The following is an 18,762-nucleotide window of genomic DNA, read 5'->3' as shown; positions in this document are numbered from 1 at the left end:
TTTCTAATAACTCCAGGCATTGTCCTAGAAAATGAAGATCTGTTGCCAACACATGACTACGAATCTGACCATAGGGCGGTCGAGATCAGATTATGTGTTGGCAACATACAAACAACTGAAGAGGAAATTTTCTACAATTTCAATAGAATGAACCTACGTAGATTTAGAAGGAAAATTCAAGAAGGGCTTGAAAACTATTTTCTTCCTTCTGATAGAAATACTTCTATTTCGGAAATAGACAACTGCGTGGAGAATCTAAGCTCTGTATTTAGAGAAACTATTGAGGTAACCGTACCTAAAAGAAGGTGTAAAAGCTCAATATTGGGCGAACTACCAAGTAACATACTTCAATTTATAAGAGAACGTAGAAGAATGAAACTAGCTCTTAGAAGAACTGCCGATCCAGGCAGGTACAATACTTTAAAGGCTGATATACGAAATATTAGTACCATAATTAAAGAACTTATTAATGATTTCGAAAGACAAAGGTATAAGTCATATTTAGAAAAACTAGATGTTAACCCACGAACTTATGGGAAGGTCAAAAGGGCAGCGGGTATCTCTTCTCGTGAACCCATAAAAACCCTAGTTAACGATAGCGGGGTACAAATCTCCGATGATGTAGAGAAGGCCGAATTAATTGCTGATTATATTCAGGAAAATTTTGATCCTGAAGACAACCAGGATGGTGGTCCCTTCCGCGATCTCGTTCACGAGGCTGTGGAGGGGATGACCAATCGGGACCCTCTAGTCAATTTCTCGGATGATTTTCGTTCAGATGCCTCCGTCATCGGAGATCCATCTCGCTGGAGCGAAGGTGGGTTCGTTAGGCCCACAACTATAGTAGACATTATTGAGAAAAGACCTCCCCGGAAGTCGTCAGGGGTAGATAAAGTACCGGATATAGCTATGAAAAAGGTAGGTGACATAATATCCGTATTTTTAGCGATACTTATCAATCAATGTCTGAACATCGGATACTTTCCATCCGCATGGAAGGAAGCTATGATTGTTCCTATAAAGAAGCCCAACTGCCACTCTAAAGATTGTGCCAGTTACAGGCCAATTTCTTTATTGTCTCCATTCGGGAAGGTACTGGAAATTGTAATTCTCCATAAATTATGGAATTTCATTGATAACCGAAGGATCCTTAGAGATTGTCAATTTGGCTTTAGGCCTAGACACTCGACCACACATGCATTAACTGCATTTTCCGACTATGTGGTCAAGGGCTTTAAACGTAAATGCGGAACTATCGGTGTCAGCCTAGACTTCTCTAAGGCTTTTGATACCGTATGGCAAAAAGGAATTCTCTACAAACTACAATCCTTTGGGTTTGAGGAGCAATCGTGCAGAATGGTGGCAAGCTTCCTGGAAGGCAGGGTGTTTAGGGTGAAAGTAGGTGGGAAGGTTTCAGAGCAACGTCAGATCCTAGCTGGAGTTCCACAAGGTTCTCTACTAGGACCGGTGCTCTATAACCTTTTCATCTGCGACATACCTGGTCCGCCGGAAGGGGGCTTGCTACTCATTTATGCAGACGATATTCTGATTGCATTGCGTGGCAAATATGGTTTCAGTGTACAGAAAAGGTTAAACCTCTATATGGAGAAACTGCGCCAGTACTTTCTCAGATGGAGACTAAACCTAAATATTAATAAATGTGAGGCAGTTGTTTTTAAAGGTAAAGGTAAAACCTCACTGCCAAATATGAGAAGATTTGTTCCAGCTATAGAAGTGGGTGATAGAACAATAAATATATCAGACAGGATGAAATACTTAGGTATTATGTTCCACGACAAATTTGACTTTTGCAGACATGTAGATTATGTCCTGTCTAAAGCTAAAAAATTATTCTACGGGTACCAACGTCTCTTTGCCATGAGGGGTGGGCTAACCCGAGATGTCAAACTAATTATTTATCAGCAAGTCATCCGACCCATAGTTTCTTATTCTTTTCCAGCCTGGGCTGACGTTTCGTCTTCCCAGATGGAAAGAATACGAAAATGGGAAAGAACAATATTGTGCTCCTGCCTAGGGCAAAGGCGGATGCTTAATACTGAAGGTATTCCTTTGCGACCAGCAAATAGAATATTATATGAGTCCATTGACTTCAAAAGAATTGATGTCTTCATGACAAATTGTGCGTTAAAATTTCTACATAGATGTGGTGATATAGAAAACGCAATCATACAGAATTTCCTAGAATTGGAAGATGAACTTCCACTTTTACTCACCAGAAAGCACCTACCTCCATCGGATTTATTAAAGCTTGATACGGAGGGACTGCTATTCGATAACAATAAGCGCCTAATGTACTACCACAGAAGGTATGAACAATTTGATTGGGTATCAAATCCAGTATATAGGATTGATCAGTAAAGTTTTGTAAATATTGTATATAGTTAATTTAAGTTTAGTTTGTAAGTTATATTATAATTAGTATGTAAGTTTTCTACTTTAATATTTTCTTCATATTTTACCTTATTAGCCTGTTTTTGTAAATTTTTGCGGGCATTGAATTAAAATGAATTATTTTGAAATAAAATATAATTAACTGAAAAAATATGCTAGCACATAATGCAGCACAAATATATATCTATGTAGTAGTCTCTATAAACTTGTAAAAGTAAGAGAATGTTTATTTACTGTTTATGTAATGCTTTAGCTATTAAGCACTATTTGTAAAACTGATTTTGAAAATAAAAATAGCAATTTAAAATGCAAATGCAATACTTCTTGTTCGTTTGTGTGTTTGTGTGCAATAAGTAAACGAAATTGTCTTAAACACTATAACGAGTGGTTTTTTCTAGGGCTGAGGTAAGCTCAGCCGCTGCCAGGGTTGACCTAAGGACCCACAAACCTTAAGTAAAAACACGAGTGTTTACAATTTCAATATTTATTATAAAACACTTGGTGTTGGATATACGAACAATATTTGTGAGGAATATGGATGAGATGTGTGTGTTGATAACCAGTGCCAATTGCGTTGTTGTAATAGGCTCGATGGTAGCCGGGTTGTTGTTGTCGACTCGATGGCAATCGTGTATGTTTGCGTCGGCTTTGATGTATTCGGATGCTGTCGGCTATTTGGGTGACTGTCAACTCGGCAGTCGTCGGGTGTATGGCTCGTCTCTGTGGTGTTCGGATCGTTGTCGGCTCGTTGACAATCGTCGTGTGTGTGTTCGGCTCTGTAATATTCGGATTACTGTCGGCTCGTTGACAATCGTCGTGTGTGTGTTCGGCTCTGTAGTATTCGGGTTACTGTCGGCTCATTGGCAATCGTCGTGTGTGTGACTCGGCTTGGTAGTGCTCGGATTGTCGTCGGCTTTTAGCAATCTTCGGGTATATGGCTCGGCTCTGTGGCATTCGGGTTGCTGTCGGTTCGTTGGGTATGTGGCTCGGCTCGGCTCAGCGGTATTCGGGTTGCTGTCGGCTCATTGGCAATCCTCGGGTATGTGGCTCGGCTCTATCGTATTCGGATTGCTCTCGGCAGTCGTCGGGTGTGTGACTCGGCTCGGGTTGCTGGGGGAAGAGATCGGTTAATGGGAGCTGGCTAAGAGCTTGGAGCTGGCTATGAGCTTGAGCTGACTGTGCGCTGAGAGCTTGCTATGAGCTGGGAGCTTGCTAAGAGCTGTGAGCTTGCTATGAGCTGGGAGCTTGCTATGAGCTGGGAGCTTGCTTAGAGCTGTGAGCTTGCTAAGAGCTGTGAGCTTGCTAAGAGCTGCGAGCGTGCTAAGCGCTGAGAGCTTGCTATGAGCTGGGAGCTTGCTATGAGCTGGGAGCTTGCTAAGAGCTGAGAGCTTGCTATGAGCTGGGTCGAATCGTAGCTAACTAGTATGGTAGACTGCGGACGAGCCACACGTCTGTTCGTACTTTGTTCGGCTGGTGATCGACGTCTTCGGTGAATAAAACCAGAATACATATTCGGGTAGTTATGCGGAGTGAATGAGAATTGTTGTGTAGCAGTGATTGTAGTTAATTACACCGAAGTTAAATGTATCCACTATGCTAACTGTGCAGTTGTAGTTGATGGAAATGAATGCGTGTAGGGGTATATGAAACGGTCACGTTACATCCCCCCCCTCACTTCGGAGGAAAATAAATTACATATTTGTTTTTGTGTTGTTGTGCTGGAAGTCTCAGTTTCTTTCCCCCGGTATTCATGGATTATCTCAAATTCCTGACCTCGCCCATATGAAGCCAATGTTGTTGTACTTCTCTGCTTCTGGGGTATAACTTCTACAGCAGTTCCGGTACTTTGTTGTATATGGGGAGAAGTCCGTAATGTATATCTTTTTCGTATTCGGGCTGGTGGATTCATTTTACTTGACGTGCAGTAATTGAAGTGTTTCTGGCTCAGGATTTGACTCCGCTTATTAGCGATGTTACGGTCGCGGAGGAACAAAGTCAAGGAAGTTGTAGCGGTGGTGACAGCATGGTTGTTGTTACGACGATTTGTCCTGGTTTGTTCTGGTGTTTTGAAGGGTTCTGCAGTTTCATGCTGGGCGTGAGTGGTAATGGGGTAGGTACAATCTGTATGCGGTTCGGAATTGTTTTGAAGCACTTTCTGTTCTACGTTACTAACAGATACTGGGGTTTTGTTATGCGTGTGAGTGGTAATAGCGTAGATGTAGTCTGTGTGTGACTCGAGAATTGTTTGTAGCACTGTCTCTCCATCGATGCTGAGACGGCAATTCCGTTCGGCTAGGAAGTCCATTCCCAATATTAGGGGCTCTGCTAGAGTTGGGACAACCGTAACCGATAGCTGTGTTATTTTCCCCTTATATTCAACACTTAAGCGAAGATCCGATTCGCACTCCCTTACTCTCTTGTCCGCCATCTGTACACTTCTCTTCATGGTGCTGGGAGATACTCCTTTCGACTGTAATCTCGTTCTCATGTCTTCACCGATACAGCTGGTAGAGGCTCCGGTGTCAATTAGGGCTTGCACATCGATTCCATCGATTGACACATGAATAAAATATCCGCTAACCCGTCGGTGAATCGTGGTGTCTGAAGTTTCACGAACATTGTCTGTACATCTACAGTCTCTTGAAAGCACATCATCTTTCCCACATCGAGAACAGAATCGGATTGGAGTTTGTCGACATTGCCATCGAGTGTGGCCAGGATTTTTGCATCGCCAACAGTGAGTGTGACGGGAGTAGGGGATGTCTGTTACCTGGAGCATGTGAGCGGTGTGGGGCCTTTCAAGGCGAGCTTCGTCCCGCTTTATCAACTCAAAGTCATCGGTTAGGCTCATCAATTCAACGTTGTGAAGTCGTGACGGCGTACGTAATGTCGGTACTCGGGTCGAAGGTCGTCGTATATACGATCCAGATGGTTCATGGATTTTAACTGCGGATGACGTCGTGAAATCGTGAGCATAGTAATTATGTAATCCTTTGCCTTTTCTTTGTTCTGTTGCCGACGATTGTAAAATGTGTGCTCAATTATACTCAGGTGACGTTTGGATAGGAAGAACTTTTCAGCTTCGGTACGGAAGTCGACCCAGGTTTTGATTTCGCCCCGCTTCACTCGGTACCACTTCAAAGCATTTCCCTCCAGGGTGGTAAGCAGCGACGGGAGGAGGCGATCTAAAGGTATACTATGGCACTCGGCTAACTCTTCATATCGTTCGAGGAAGTCGAGGAGATCGTGGTCACCGGAAAATGTGAGTGACCAACGATGTATCGTATCCATCACCTCGGCGTTGGACATTGATGTTATGGTGATGCCTGTTTCTTCCAAATTTCCCTCACTATTATTCGCGGAACTCGACGAATCCTCGCTGGCGATTGGTTTAGTTTTTTCGCTTGTCGTATTTTCGTCGGGTGCCATTTACAACGAGTGGTTTTTTCTAGGGCTGAGGTAAGCTCAGCCGCTGCCAGGGTTGACCTAAGGACCCACAAACCTTAAGTAAAAACACGAGTGTTTACAATTTCAATATTTATTATAAAACACTTGGTGTTGGATATACGAACAATATTTGTGAGGAATATGGATGAGATGTGTGTGTTGATAACCAGTGCCAATTGCGTTGTTGTAATAGGCTCGATGGTAGCCGGGTTGTTGTTGTCGACTCGATGGCAATCGTGTATGTTTGCGTCGGCTTTGATGTATTCGGATGCTGTCGGCTATTCGGGTGACTGTCAACTCGGCAGTCGTCGGGTGTATGGCTCGGCTCTGTGGTGTTCGGATCCTTGTCGGCTCGTTGACAATCGTCGTGTGTGTGTTCGGCTCTGTAATATTCGGATTACTGTCGGCTCGTTGACAATCGTCGTGTGTGTGTTCGGCTCTGTAGTATTCGGGTTACTGTCGGCTCATTGGCAATCGTCGTGTGTGTGACTCGGCTTGGTAGTGCTCGGATTGTCGTCGGCTTTTAGCAATCTTCGGGTATATGGCTCGGCTCTGTGGCATTCGGGTTGCTGTCGGTTCGTTGGGTATGTGGCTCGGCTCGGCTCAGCGGTATTCGGGTTGCTGTCGGCTCATTGGCAATCCTCGGGTATGTGGCTCGGCTCTATCGTATTCGGATTGCTCTCGGCAGTCGTCGGGTGTGTGACTCGGCTCGGGTTGCTGGGGGAAGAGATCGGTTAATGGGAGCTGGCTAAGAGCTTGGAGCTGGCTATGAGCTTGAGCTGACTGTGCTGAGAGCTTGCTATGAGCTGGGAGCTTGCTAAGAGCTGTGAGCTTGCTATGAGCTGGGAGCTTGCTATGAGCTGGGAGCTTGCTAAGAGCTGTGGGCTTGCTAAGAGCTGCGAGCGTGCTAAGCGCTGAGAGCTTGCTATGAGCTGGGAGCTTGCTAAGAGCTGAGAGCTTGCTATGAGCTGGGTCGAATCGTAGCTAACTAGTATGGTAGACTGCGGACGAGCCACACGTCTGTTCGTACTTTGTTCGGCTGGTGATCGACGACTTCGGTGAATAAAACCAGAATACATATTCGGGTAGTTATGCGGAGTGAATGAGAATTGTTGTGTAGCAGTGATTGTAGTTAATTACACCGAAGTTAAATGTATCCACTATGCTAACTGTGCAGTTGTAGTTGATGGAAATGAATGAGTGTAGGGGTATATGAAACGGTCACGTTACAACACACAAGCAATGAAATCAATGGCCATATGAAGCAAAATAAACTATGTTTCTTCGCCAACGACCATACCACGCTGAGTACATCGGTTCTCGTCCGATCACCGAAATTAAGCAGCGTCGGGCGCGGTTAGTACTTAGATGGGGGACCGCTTGGGAACACCGCGTGTTGTTGGCATTGTCCAAAATTTGTTTATTTCATTTTATTTTCTTTTTTATTTTTCTCTATTAAATAAAAAAAGAATGAAGCCGATATCTTCTTTTTTAACCGAAATAGAGCCAAAATAAAAAAACTCAACTGCTTATTATTTTAAGGTAAATGTAAAACATTTGCTATTGATTATGCTCAGTTGTATGTAGCTAGATACAGTAGTCTATGATTTCCTTTGTAAAACAAAAGTAAAATTCTTTATAAATTTGTTTCGTTTCTCAAAAAAGGTAATTTAAGGAGCCAAATTTTCCCAAAATACATTTATTTTTAGCAATATTTTATAAATTTTAACATTTATTAAAAAAACTACAATTTTTGTTAGATTTTTTGATGGCAAATTAATACATACTGGTTATGTTCACTAATAACTAAAGGAAACAGTCAACATTTTCCTTTATAAAACGAAAATAAAACTTCTTGTTCGTTTGTGTGTTTGTGTGCAATAAGTAAACGAAATTGTCTTAAACACACAAGCAATGAAATCAATGGCCATATGAATCAAAATAAACTATGTTTCTTCGCCAACGACCATACCACGCTAAGTACATCGGTTCTCGTCCGATCACCGAAATTAAGCAGCGTCGGGCGCGGTTAGTACTTAGATGGGGACCGCTTGGGAACACCGCGTGTTGTTGGCATTGTCCAAAATTTTTTTATTTCATTTTATTTTCTTTTTTATTTTCCTCTATTAAATAAAAAAAGAATGAAGTCGATATCTTCATTTTTAACCGAAATAGAGCCAAAATAAAAAACTCAACTGCTTATTATTTTAAGGTAAATGTAAAACATTCGCTATTGATTATGCTCAGTTGTATGTAGCTAGATACAAAAGTCTATGATTTCCTTTGTAAAACAAAAGTAAAATTCTTTATAAATTTGTTTCGTTTCTCAAAAAAGGTAATTTAAGGAGGCAAATTTTCGCAAAATGCATTTATTTTTAACAATATTTAAGAAATTTTAACATTTATTAAAAACAAGAATTTTTATTGTAAATTTCTTTAAAAAATTTGTCTTAATTTCCAAAAAAGGTATTTTAGGGAGCCAAATTTTCCCAAAATACATTTATTTTTAGCAAAATTTAATAAATTTTAACATTTATTAAAAAAAACTACAATTTTTGTTAGATTTTTTGATGCCAAATTAATACATACTGGTTATGTTCACTAATAACTAAAGGAAACAGTCAACATTTTCCTTTATAAAACGAAAATAAAACTTCTTGTTCGTTTGTGTGTTTGTGTGCAATAAGTAAACGAAATTGTCTTAAACACACAAGCAATGAAATCAATGGCCATATGAAGCAAAATAAACTATGTTTCTTCGCCAACGACCATACCACGCTGAGTACATCGGTTCTCGTCCGATCACCGAAATTAAGCAGCGTCGGGCGCGGTTAGTACTTAGATGGGGGGACCGCTTGGGAACACCGCGTGTTGTTGGCATTGTCCAAAATTTTTTTATTTCATTTTATTTTCTTTTTTATTTTTCTCTATTAAATAAAAAAAGAATGAAGTCGATATCTTCAATTTTAACCAAAATAGAGCCAAAATAAAAAACTCAACTGCTTATTATTTTGAGGTAAATGTAAAACATTCGCTATTGATTATGCTCAGTGGTATGTAGCTAGATACAATAGTCTATGATTTCCTTTGTAAAAAAAGTAAATTTTTTTATAAATTTGTTTCGTTTCTCAAAAAAGGGTAATTTAAGGAGGCAAATTTTCCCAAAATGCATTTACAGTGGTGTGAAAAATAATAAGGACAGCGACATTCACAACTTTTGGTCGCTCCTAAAATGTGTAAAATGGAAGAATTTGCGATGGAAATTTGTTTTTAAAAATTTACATGTATTGCAATAAGAAATCCCGTTACGATTTTGGTTTCTTTCTGTTTAGTTTTTATACAAAACAAATATAATTCGTAAAATCCGTGATTTCTGCTGTGAAAAATGATAAGGACAGTTTTTCGTTTTAGTAAAAATAAATTGATATTATTTTTTTGTGATTCTTTCCTGTAAGTAGAAGTTTAAAATTAATTATTTTCTATTCATTAAATGTTAAATCTATCGGTATTTTTTAGTTTTTCTTTGCAAATATCTGTAAAAATACGCACTGTTATCACGCTACTCGAGAAATCATTAAATGTTTACGTAAAGAAGGAAATTCATACAGAAAAATTACAGAAAAAGCTTAGAATCTTTAAAAACAATGGTGGAGGATGCAGCTAAGTGAACTTCAAAGATAAAAGTCGTAGCAGAAATCCAAAAATTGCACCTGTAATAATAAATGCGTCATTCGGTGATTAAAAGAAGATCCTTTTACCACATCTTTACAAATAAAAAACTACTTAAATATTAATTTTGACGCATCAACTAAAAAACTCCTAAAACCCTCTATGGTGGCCACATTAGAGCTCACAGTGTCAGAAAAGTATCAATTTAATCGAAAAACTATACACTTCCCGCGTAGTGGTGTAGGGTATAAAAATATTCAGCAAATAATACAGTTTGCTAGAAATTACATCGCTTGGCCTAAGAAAAATTGCGTACCATTCTTTGGTCTTATGAAACCAAATATATTTTGTTGTTCCTATAGAGGAGTTTATCAGGGTTGAAGACCTAAAAATCAATAATATAACCCAAAATATACTCTAAAGGCGGCTAAATATGGCAGAGGTAACAGCATGGTGTGTGGCTCATTTTCTTACTATGCTGTATTTCTATACAGTATTCAAAGTGTTTTTGAAATCACCAGATTACATTGAAATTTTGAAAAATATAATTCTTCCGTATGCTAAAGGGGGTGTGCCTCTCAAATGAGTCTTCAGCAAGGTTAATGACCCAAAATGACGGCAAAATAAAAAAAGGTGTTCCAGGATAATTAAGTTAAGTTGTTAGAATGTCCAATACAATCCCTTGATTTGACCCGATTGAAAAATTTTGTGGAATGAAGTTAAAAAATCAAGCGGGGGAAAGTGTCCATCAAATTATGGCGACCTTTGGCAACTTATATAGCTTGCGTAGGACGCGATACCAGTAGAGAAGTGCCAAAATTTGGTCGACTCGATGCCCAGACGATGCGCTTCCGTTTTAGAAAACAAAGGATAGTCTACAAAGTATTAATGACACTGAAACACTTTATCTACCATTATTTAGTAAAAACCTGCATTAATTTCTTTCAAGTTTGGTCCTTATTAAAATATGTCATGAAGTGTCCTTATTATTTTTCACACACCAAACTACGACAATTCGCATAAAATATTGTTACGAATGTAACTGATAGGTTTAAGTTAGTTTAGTTTAATTTCCGTTAATTTAAAAATTTGAATTGTAACGTAAAGTTTTATTACGCAGTTACTTAACAACAATTATCATGTAGAATTATCTTCATTATTCTAGATGTTCTTTACCTTTCATTAATGTGCTTTTATTTTGTTTGCCATAGTCATGTAATTATTGTTTAGTTTGTCACTTCTTTTCTTAAATTTATTTGTTGTTGTAATTACGTCATTGATCATCCCCCATGTATGTATGTGAGTATGGTTGTTCGCTTAGTGCGAATGTGCGTCTGTGTGTTCGTTGTACAGATTCGAGGTGTTGCCATATGCTCTAGATATTTCTCGAACAGGGAGACTTTGGGATATAAATGCAGGGGAACTGGCAATGACGAGTAGTTGTGTTTTAAGCGTTGAACTGAACAGATCGGTTAAATAAGAGCTGCGTGCTAACTAGAGACTTGCTGTGTGCTTTGTAATTAAAGTCGGTTCTGAATAAGTGTAATAAAGTAAATAAAGCATTGTAGAAACGTAATCTAAAACGAACCCTGTTTTATTTGGTACAAATCGTACTGGGGAATAAAACAACGTCTACACGGAGATTAGTTAAATCTAATTCCGTAACAATTGGTGTCAGGAAGTGAGATTACGATAATCCTACAATGAAGATGAAGTTCAAGGATCTACGAAAGGAAGATTTGAAGAAGGAGCTAAGTAAGTTGGAGTTGTGTTCTACTGGCAACAAGGCCGAACTACAAAAACGCTTGTTGGAAGAGTTCGAGCGCCGTGGAATGAACATCGATGAATATGAGTTCGACGGTAAGGAGGAAGTCGAGTTACCGGCAAAGGGAGAATCCAGCGTTGAGGAAGTTTCGTCGGTAGCTGCCAGGGGTGACGATTTGAAATCAATGCTGGCTATGATGATGCTGGAAATTAAGAAAATAGAAGGTAGCACCATGGAAATGAATAAGAAAAATGAAGAAACTTCCAGGCTTATGGCGGAAATGAAATCTGACAACTGTAAGATGTTAGAAGAGATGTCTAGAAAGAATGAAGAAACTTCTAGACTTATGATGGACGAAATGAAAGCAGAAAATTGCAGAATGGTTGAAGAAAATTCCAGTAAAATTATGGAGAAATTAGATGCTAAAATGGAAGAAAATTCCAGAAAGAGTGAAGAATATTCCAGAAAATTAGAGGAAAAGTTAGAAGAGAACTCTAGAAAAATCGCTAAGGGCATGGAAGAGAAATTAGAGGTAAATTCTAGAACGATTAACGAGAAACTCGAGAACATCACGATGGTGATTGAAAAGAGAGTAGAAAACGTGGAGGTACAAATTAAAGAGTTGGATAAAAAGATTTTGTCTGTTGACGAGAAATTTCTGGCTCAAGATGAGAAGATTCTGGGCATAGAAAAGAAAATGTCGGAACTGGAAATTAAAGGCGGTCCAGTGAGAGCTATGCATAACACGATAAAAATCAAGCCTCCAGTGTTCGACGGCTCTACCTCTTTAAATGTGTTCAAATTACAGTTCGAGACATTGGCTGCTAGAGATTCTTGGAACGACAGCGACAAGGCGGTATCACTCCTTATGGCATTGAAGGGTGATGCTGCTGACGTATTACAGAGTATTCCCGCCGCTTCTAGGAACAACTATGGAGATATAATGGCTGCTCTTGAACGTAAGTACGGTAGTGAACACAAGCAAGAGATCTACCGAATGGAACTGAGGGGAAGAGTCCAGAAGCCAAATGAGACCTTACAAGACTTTGCGGCTGATATAGAGCGGTTGGCGCAGTTGGCATATCCAGGAGAGACACATCCATTGGTGGACCGCATAAAGATTGAGACATTTGCAAGTGGTATTCGTGATCCAGAGATAAAATTTGCGACGTATGCGGCACCGATAGGAACATTTGCAGAAACCGTGTCATTTGCCCTGGCCCAAGAAACCGCGAGGATGCTGGTGAAACCTAAAGCTTACAACGTGAGGAGGCTGCAAGTTGAGAACAACAATTCCCAGACCGTTGTCGATCCGCTAAAGGATGCACTAATGCGTGTGAAACGAGGGGCGGGTAAAACGAGAAAGACTTGCTACAACTGTCGTAAAGCTGGACACATTGCACGAGAATGCATATTGCAACGACCAAGGCTCAGATCCACCTCACCGCCTTCAAAAAGCTACGACCAACCGGTGGCCAAGAATCTGGAAAGAGAGACATCAGGTGAATCAAATAAAATTAATTCCATCAATCACGAGGCGCCGCTGGCAGAGGATGAAAACGATGGTCCCACAATTTCTATAGCCATAGTCCAGCAGGAGAATCACAACCTAACGGTTAAAGGCTTCGTCAATGGTGTATTGCGTACCTTGACATTGTACACCGGTGCAAAAAAGTCCATTATTAGACTGGATTTGGTAAAAGGGAAGGTATTGCCGTTAAATGGAGTCAAATTGCGGACGGCCACAGGCGGGATTACAACGGTGCATGGAAAGGCCTACCAAAGGCTGAGCATGGGTAGAAAATCGGTAAATTTCGATTTTATAGTGGCCGATATTGTGGACGAAGTTATACTTGGTGTAGACTTCATGATTGCCTTCGATATCAACCTGGACATAAAGCACCGTGTGATGACTTGGTCCAATGTGGAAATACGGATAAGTGTGGGCTACAACGAGAAAAGCAAACATCGCCCAAAGGCAGAATCCGACGAGATCGCTGTCGATGTCCGTACGCTGAAGGTGGAAGCCGCCGACAAATGGCCCGTAGGAAAGTGGAAAAATCTCGCAACGAGGAGGAAAAAGCGAAGATGTACGTCGAGGAAAGGTCCATCGAAAAGCGGCCGTACAACAAGGAAGGACAAGTTCGATGAAGACCAGGTGGTACTTAGGAAGGTGACCACAAAGAAAGAAGGTATAACGTCAAGATTCCTGGAGAGAAAGCAACGTCGTCCAGAAGAGCAAAAGTCCAAAGCTGACGCAGTAGAGGGTACATCTAAATCAGTTGCCACCACTACGGAACGAGAACTGCGTCTAGTCAAGAGGAACAGGCTTAAGCGGGAGGCAGTGTTACCAATGCCCATACCACCGAGAGGGAACTGTGCCTATTCGGGACGAACAGGCTTAAGCGGGAGGCAATGTTACGAATGTAACTGATAGGTTTAAGTTAGTTTAGTTTAATTTCCGTTAATTTAAAAATTTGAATTGTAACGTAAAGTTTTATTACGCAGTTACTTTATTTAAGCAACAACAATTATCATGTAGAATTATCTTCATTATTCTAGATGTTCTTTACCTTTCATTAATGTTCTTTTATTTTGTTTGCCATAGTCATGTAATTATTGTTTAGTTTGTCACTTCTTTTCTTAAATTTATTTGTTGTTGTAATTACGTCATTGATCATCCCCCATGTATGTATGTGAGTATGGTTGTTCGCTTAGTGCGAATGTGCGTCTGTGTGTTCGTTGTACAGATTCGAGGTGTTGCCATATGCTCTAGATATTTCTCGAACAGGGAGACTTTGGGATATAAATGCAGGGGAACTGGCAATGACGAGTAGTTGTGTTTTAAGCGTTGAACTGAACAGATCGGTTAAATAAGAGCTGCGTGCTAACTAGAGACTTGCTGTGTGCTTTGTAATTAAAGTCGGTTCTGAATAAGTGTAATAAAGTAAATAAAGCATTGTAGAAACGTAATCTAAAACGAACCCTGTTTTATTTGGTACAAATCGTACTGGGGAATAAAACAACGTCTACACGGAGATTAGTTAAATCTAATTCCGTAACAATATAAAAGATAAATAAAATATGGTTACAAGCTATCAAAATATTTTTATAATACTCTTCTTGACATTTTAATAAAACAATAAATTTTATAAACTAATGTAATTTTCACTTTTTTAGTCAGTTTTCAATGTAATCTTGGTTATGGATTGAAGTGTCCTTATTATTTTTCAAACCACTGTATATTTATCAATATTTAAAAAAAATTAACATTTATTAAAAAAACAACAATTTTTATTGTAAAACTCTTTAAAAAATTTGTCTTAATTTCCAAAAAATGTAATTTAAGGAGCCAAATTTTCCCAAAATACATTTATTTTTAGCAATATTTAATAAATTTTAACATTTATTAAAAAAACTACAATTTTTGTTAGATTGTTTGATGCCAAATTAATACTGGTTATGTTCATTAATAACTAAAGGAAACAGTCGGACCATAGAGCGATCGAGGTGGTCCTTTGTTTAGGTGGATTTTCCATAACAGAAGCTAAAACGTTTCTAAACTTTGACAAAATCAACCTCAACCGCTTTAAGGGAGGGATCTCACAAGGCCTTGCAGAAATCTCTTTGCCGGTAGACAGAAATGTCTCTATGGACGAGATTGATGCAACGGTCAATAATTTAGAAACCGTCTTCAGCAATGCTATAGGCGCCTCGGTTCCTAAACAAAAGTGCAGAAACATGGCACTAGGGAATCTTCCCCCTAGGATTCTTAGTTTCATCCGTGAGCGAAGGAGAATTCGCAGGATTCTTCGGAGGTCAAATGATCCGTCCAGATTCCCTGCCCTGAGAGCAGACATACGGAATCTGGACAACATCACAGACGATTCTATACGAATTTTTGAGCAAGAGCGTTTCCAGGGCTTCTTGGAGGGAATTCAGATAGATAACAGGACATTCGGGCAAGTTAAAGTGGCTGCTGGACTTGTATCCAGGGAACCAATTAGGAACATAAATGTCGAAAATGGTGGTCAAATCTTCAGCGATCCTTTGAAAGCTGAAGCTCTCGCTGATCATTTGCAGGGTGCGCTGGGTCATGTGGAGGGGCCGGTCGACCATTCGTTCCGCAGTTCAGTTAATGGGACTGCGGAGGAGATGGACGATCGGTCGCCCATGGAAAACTTTAGCGTCACGTTCACTGCGGATGGCGCCTCAATCGACAACACTGAGAGATGGGAGGAAGCAGGATTTATATATCCGAGCTGCGTAGGCAATGCTCTCGCATGTAGACCTAACAAGAAATCCAGTGGTTTGGACAAAATTCCTGACATCGCTTTAAAAAAAGCGGGCAATGTCATCTTTGGCTTTCTGTCCATTCTTTTTAACCACTGCTTGAATATCGGCTACTTCCCAAAGGCGTGGAAGCAAGCCTTAGTGGTTCCCATTTTAAAAAAGGGTTCCCCTCCCGACAAATGCGAAAGCTACAGACCAATTTCCATGTTGTCTGCATTCGGTAAACTCTTCGAATCCTTTATTCTAAGGCGAATTAAAACTATAGTCGAAGACAAAAGAATACTGAAGAATTGCAAATTCGGTTTTCGAACTGGCCACTCAACGTCTCATGCTCTCACAGCGTTCTCTACCTTTGTTGTGAGAGGATTTGACCGGAGATACGGAACCATTGCTGTAGGGCTGGATTTCGCAAGAGCGTTCGATTCAGTCTGGCACAATGGTGGACTATCCAATCATATCAAACTTTTGATATATAAACAAGTCATAAGACCTGTTGTTGCATATGCTTTCCCAGTCTGGTTCCTGATATCCTCGAGCCAGATGGATAGACTGAGGAGATGGGAAAGATCTATTTTGACTTACTGTTTGGGTTTAAGACCAACAATTAGGAGCGATGGTTCATTTAAGAGACCATCATGTAGGGTAACGTATGACACTGCCAACATTGAAAGAATTGACAGGTTTCTCATGAGATTGGCCCTGAACTACATTGAGGCGGCTCAGAACGTGCAAAATGAGCTGATTGAGGATACCCTGCAATGTTCTTATGACGTAAGTGCCTTAAGCACTAAAAAACACTTACCACCTACTGCCCTTCCATTGCTTCTCAATGAGGGTTTTCTGTATGATAACGAAGATAAACTAGTATTTTACCATAGAAGGTACAATACAATGAACACCAGCAACACTGTGTACATCACAACACAGTGATTGCTTATAAATCTGTAAATATCTGTAAATAGTAGTCTAAGTTCTCCTTTTTAATTTTAATTTCGTTTCTAATAATTAACTTCCTTTCTCATCATTATTCTTACTTTTAGTACTTAATTTAATTTTAACTCTTGCATAAAATACAGAATATTGCCCTTTTTTAAATTGAATTTTTTGGGCTAAACTATTTAAATTATTATATGATAAATTTTGTTCGATATTTTGCTAGTGGCCAATCCACAGCATAAATTTATATGATATCAGAAGGTAGCGCAAAGCCACATGTTTATTTATATAAGATAAGACTAGCAATAAGTCATTTAGTATAGGTTTAAGATTTTCTCAATAAATAATGGCTCTAGCCAAAAATTAAATGGGAACACCGCGTGTTGTTGGCATTGTCCAAAATTTTTTTATTTCATTTTATTTTCTTTTTTATTTTTCTCTATTAAATAAAAAAAGAATGAAGTCGATATCTTCATTTTTAACCAAAATAGAGTCAAAATAAAAAACTCAACTGCTTATTATTTTAAGGTAAATGTAAAACATTCGCTATTGATTATGCTCAGTTGTATGTAGCTAGATACAATAGTCTATGATTTCCTTTGTAAAAAAAGTAAATTTTTTTATAAATTTGTTTCGTTTCTCAAAAAAGGGTAATTTAAGGAGGCAAATTTTCCCAAAATGCATTTATATTTATCAATATTTAAAAAAAAAATTAACATTTATTAAAAAAACAACAATTTTTATTGTAAAATTCTTTAAAAAATGTCTCTTAATTTCCAAAAAAGGTAATTTAAGGAGCCAAATTTTCCCAAAATACATTTATTTTTAGCAATATTTAATAAATTTTAACATTTATTAAAAAAACTACAATTTTTGTTAGATTGTTTGATGCCAAATTTATACTGGTTATGTTCATTAATAACTAAAGGAAACAGTCAACATTTTCCTTTATAAAACGAAAATAAAACTTCTTGTTCGTTTGTGTGCAATAAGTAAACGAAATTGTCTTAAACACACAAGCAATGAAATCAATGGCCATATGAAGCAAAATAAACTATGTTTCTTCGCCAACGACCATACCACGCTGAGTACATCGGTTCTCGTCCGATCACCGAAATTAAGCAGCGTCGGGCGCGGTTAGTACTTAGATGGGGGACCGCTTGGGAACACCGCGTGTTGTTGGCATTGTCCAAAATTTTTTTATTTCATTTTATTTTATTTTTTATTTTTCTCTATTAAATAAAAAAAGAATGAAGTCGATATCTTCATTTTTAACCGAAATAGAGCCAAAATAAAAAACTCAACTGCTTATTATTTTAAGGTAAATGTAAAACATTTGCTATTGATTATGCTCAGTTGTATGTAGCTAGATACAATAGTCTATGATTTCCTTTGTAAAACAAAAGTAAAATTCTTTATAAATTTGTTTCGTTTCTCAAAAAAGGTAATTTAAGGAGCAAATTTTCGCAAAATGCATTTATTTTTAACAATATCTAAGAAATTTTAACATTTATTAAAAAACAAGAATTTTTATTGTAAAATTCTTTAAAAAATTTGTCTTAATTTCCAAAAAAAGGTAATTTAAGGAGCCAAATTTTCCCAGAATACATTTATTTTTAGCAATATTTAATAAATATTAACATTTATTAAAAAAAACTAAAATTTTTGTTAGATTTTTTGATGCCAAATTAATACATACTGATTATGTTCACTAATAACTAAAGGAAACAGCCAACATTTTCCTTTATAAAACGAAAATAAAACTTCTTGTTCGTTTGTGTGTTTGTGTGCAATAAGTAAACGAAATTGTCTTAAACACACAAGCAATGAAATCAATGGCCATATGAAGCAAAATAAACTATGTTTCTTCGCCAACGACCATACCACGCTGAGTACATCGGTTCTCTCCGATCACCGAAATTAAGCAGCGTCGGCCGCGGTTGGTACTTAGATGGGGGACCGCTTGGGAACACCGCGTGTTGTTGGCATTGTCCAAAATTTTTTTATTTTATTTTATTTTATTTTCTTTTTTATTTTTCTCTGTTAAATAAAAAAGAATGAAGTCGATATCTTCATTTTTAACCGAAATAGAGCCAGAATAAAAAACTCAACTGCCTATTATTTTAAGGTAAATGTAAAACATTCGCTATTGATTATGCTCAGTTGTATGTAACTAGATACAATAGTCTATGATTTCCTTTGTAAAACAAAAGTAAAATTCTTTATAAAAATCATTTGTG

General features: G+C 38.5%; 2 non-coding genes and 3 pseudogenes across 2 annotated transcripts; all 5 read left to right on the top strand.

Moving 5' to 3' along the window:
• Positions 1–7,145: 7,145 nt before the first annotated feature.
• LOC141388337 (5S ribosomal RNA) lies at positions 7,146–7,264 on the top strand. Its single transcript, XR_012408839.1, has one exon. It is a non-coding gene; the product is annotated as a 5S ribosomal RNA (ribosomal RNA).
• Positions 7,265–7,817: 553 nt separating this feature from the next.
• On the top strand, positions 7,818–7,935 carry LOC141388353 (5S ribosomal RNA; annotated as a pseudogene).
• A 684-nt stretch (positions 7,936–8,619) lies between these two features.
• LOC141388347 (5S ribosomal RNA) lies at positions 8,620–8,739 on the top strand (annotated as a pseudogene).
• An 8,849-nt stretch (positions 8,740–17,588) lies between these two features.
• Positions 17,589–17,707, top strand: LOC141388325 (5S ribosomal RNA). The gene has a single exon (XR_012408828.1). It is a non-coding gene; the product is annotated as a 5S ribosomal RNA (ribosomal RNA).
• Positions 17,708–18,392: 685 nt separating this feature from the next.
• LOC141388355 (5S ribosomal RNA) lies at positions 18,393–18,510 on the top strand (annotated as a pseudogene).
• The last annotated feature ends 252 nt before the right edge of the window (positions 18,511–18,762 follow it).

The sequence above is a fragment of the Musca autumnalis genome, unplaced genomic scaffold (assembly GCF_047663935.1).
Source record: "Musca autumnalis isolate F117 unplaced genomic scaffold, ASM4766393v1 scaffold_92, whole genome shotgun sequence".
In the NCBI taxonomy this organism is placed as follows: Eukaryota; Metazoa; Arthropoda; class Insecta; order Diptera; family Muscidae; genus Musca; species Musca autumnalis.
This window is presented reverse-complemented; position numbering and strand designations above follow the sequence as displayed.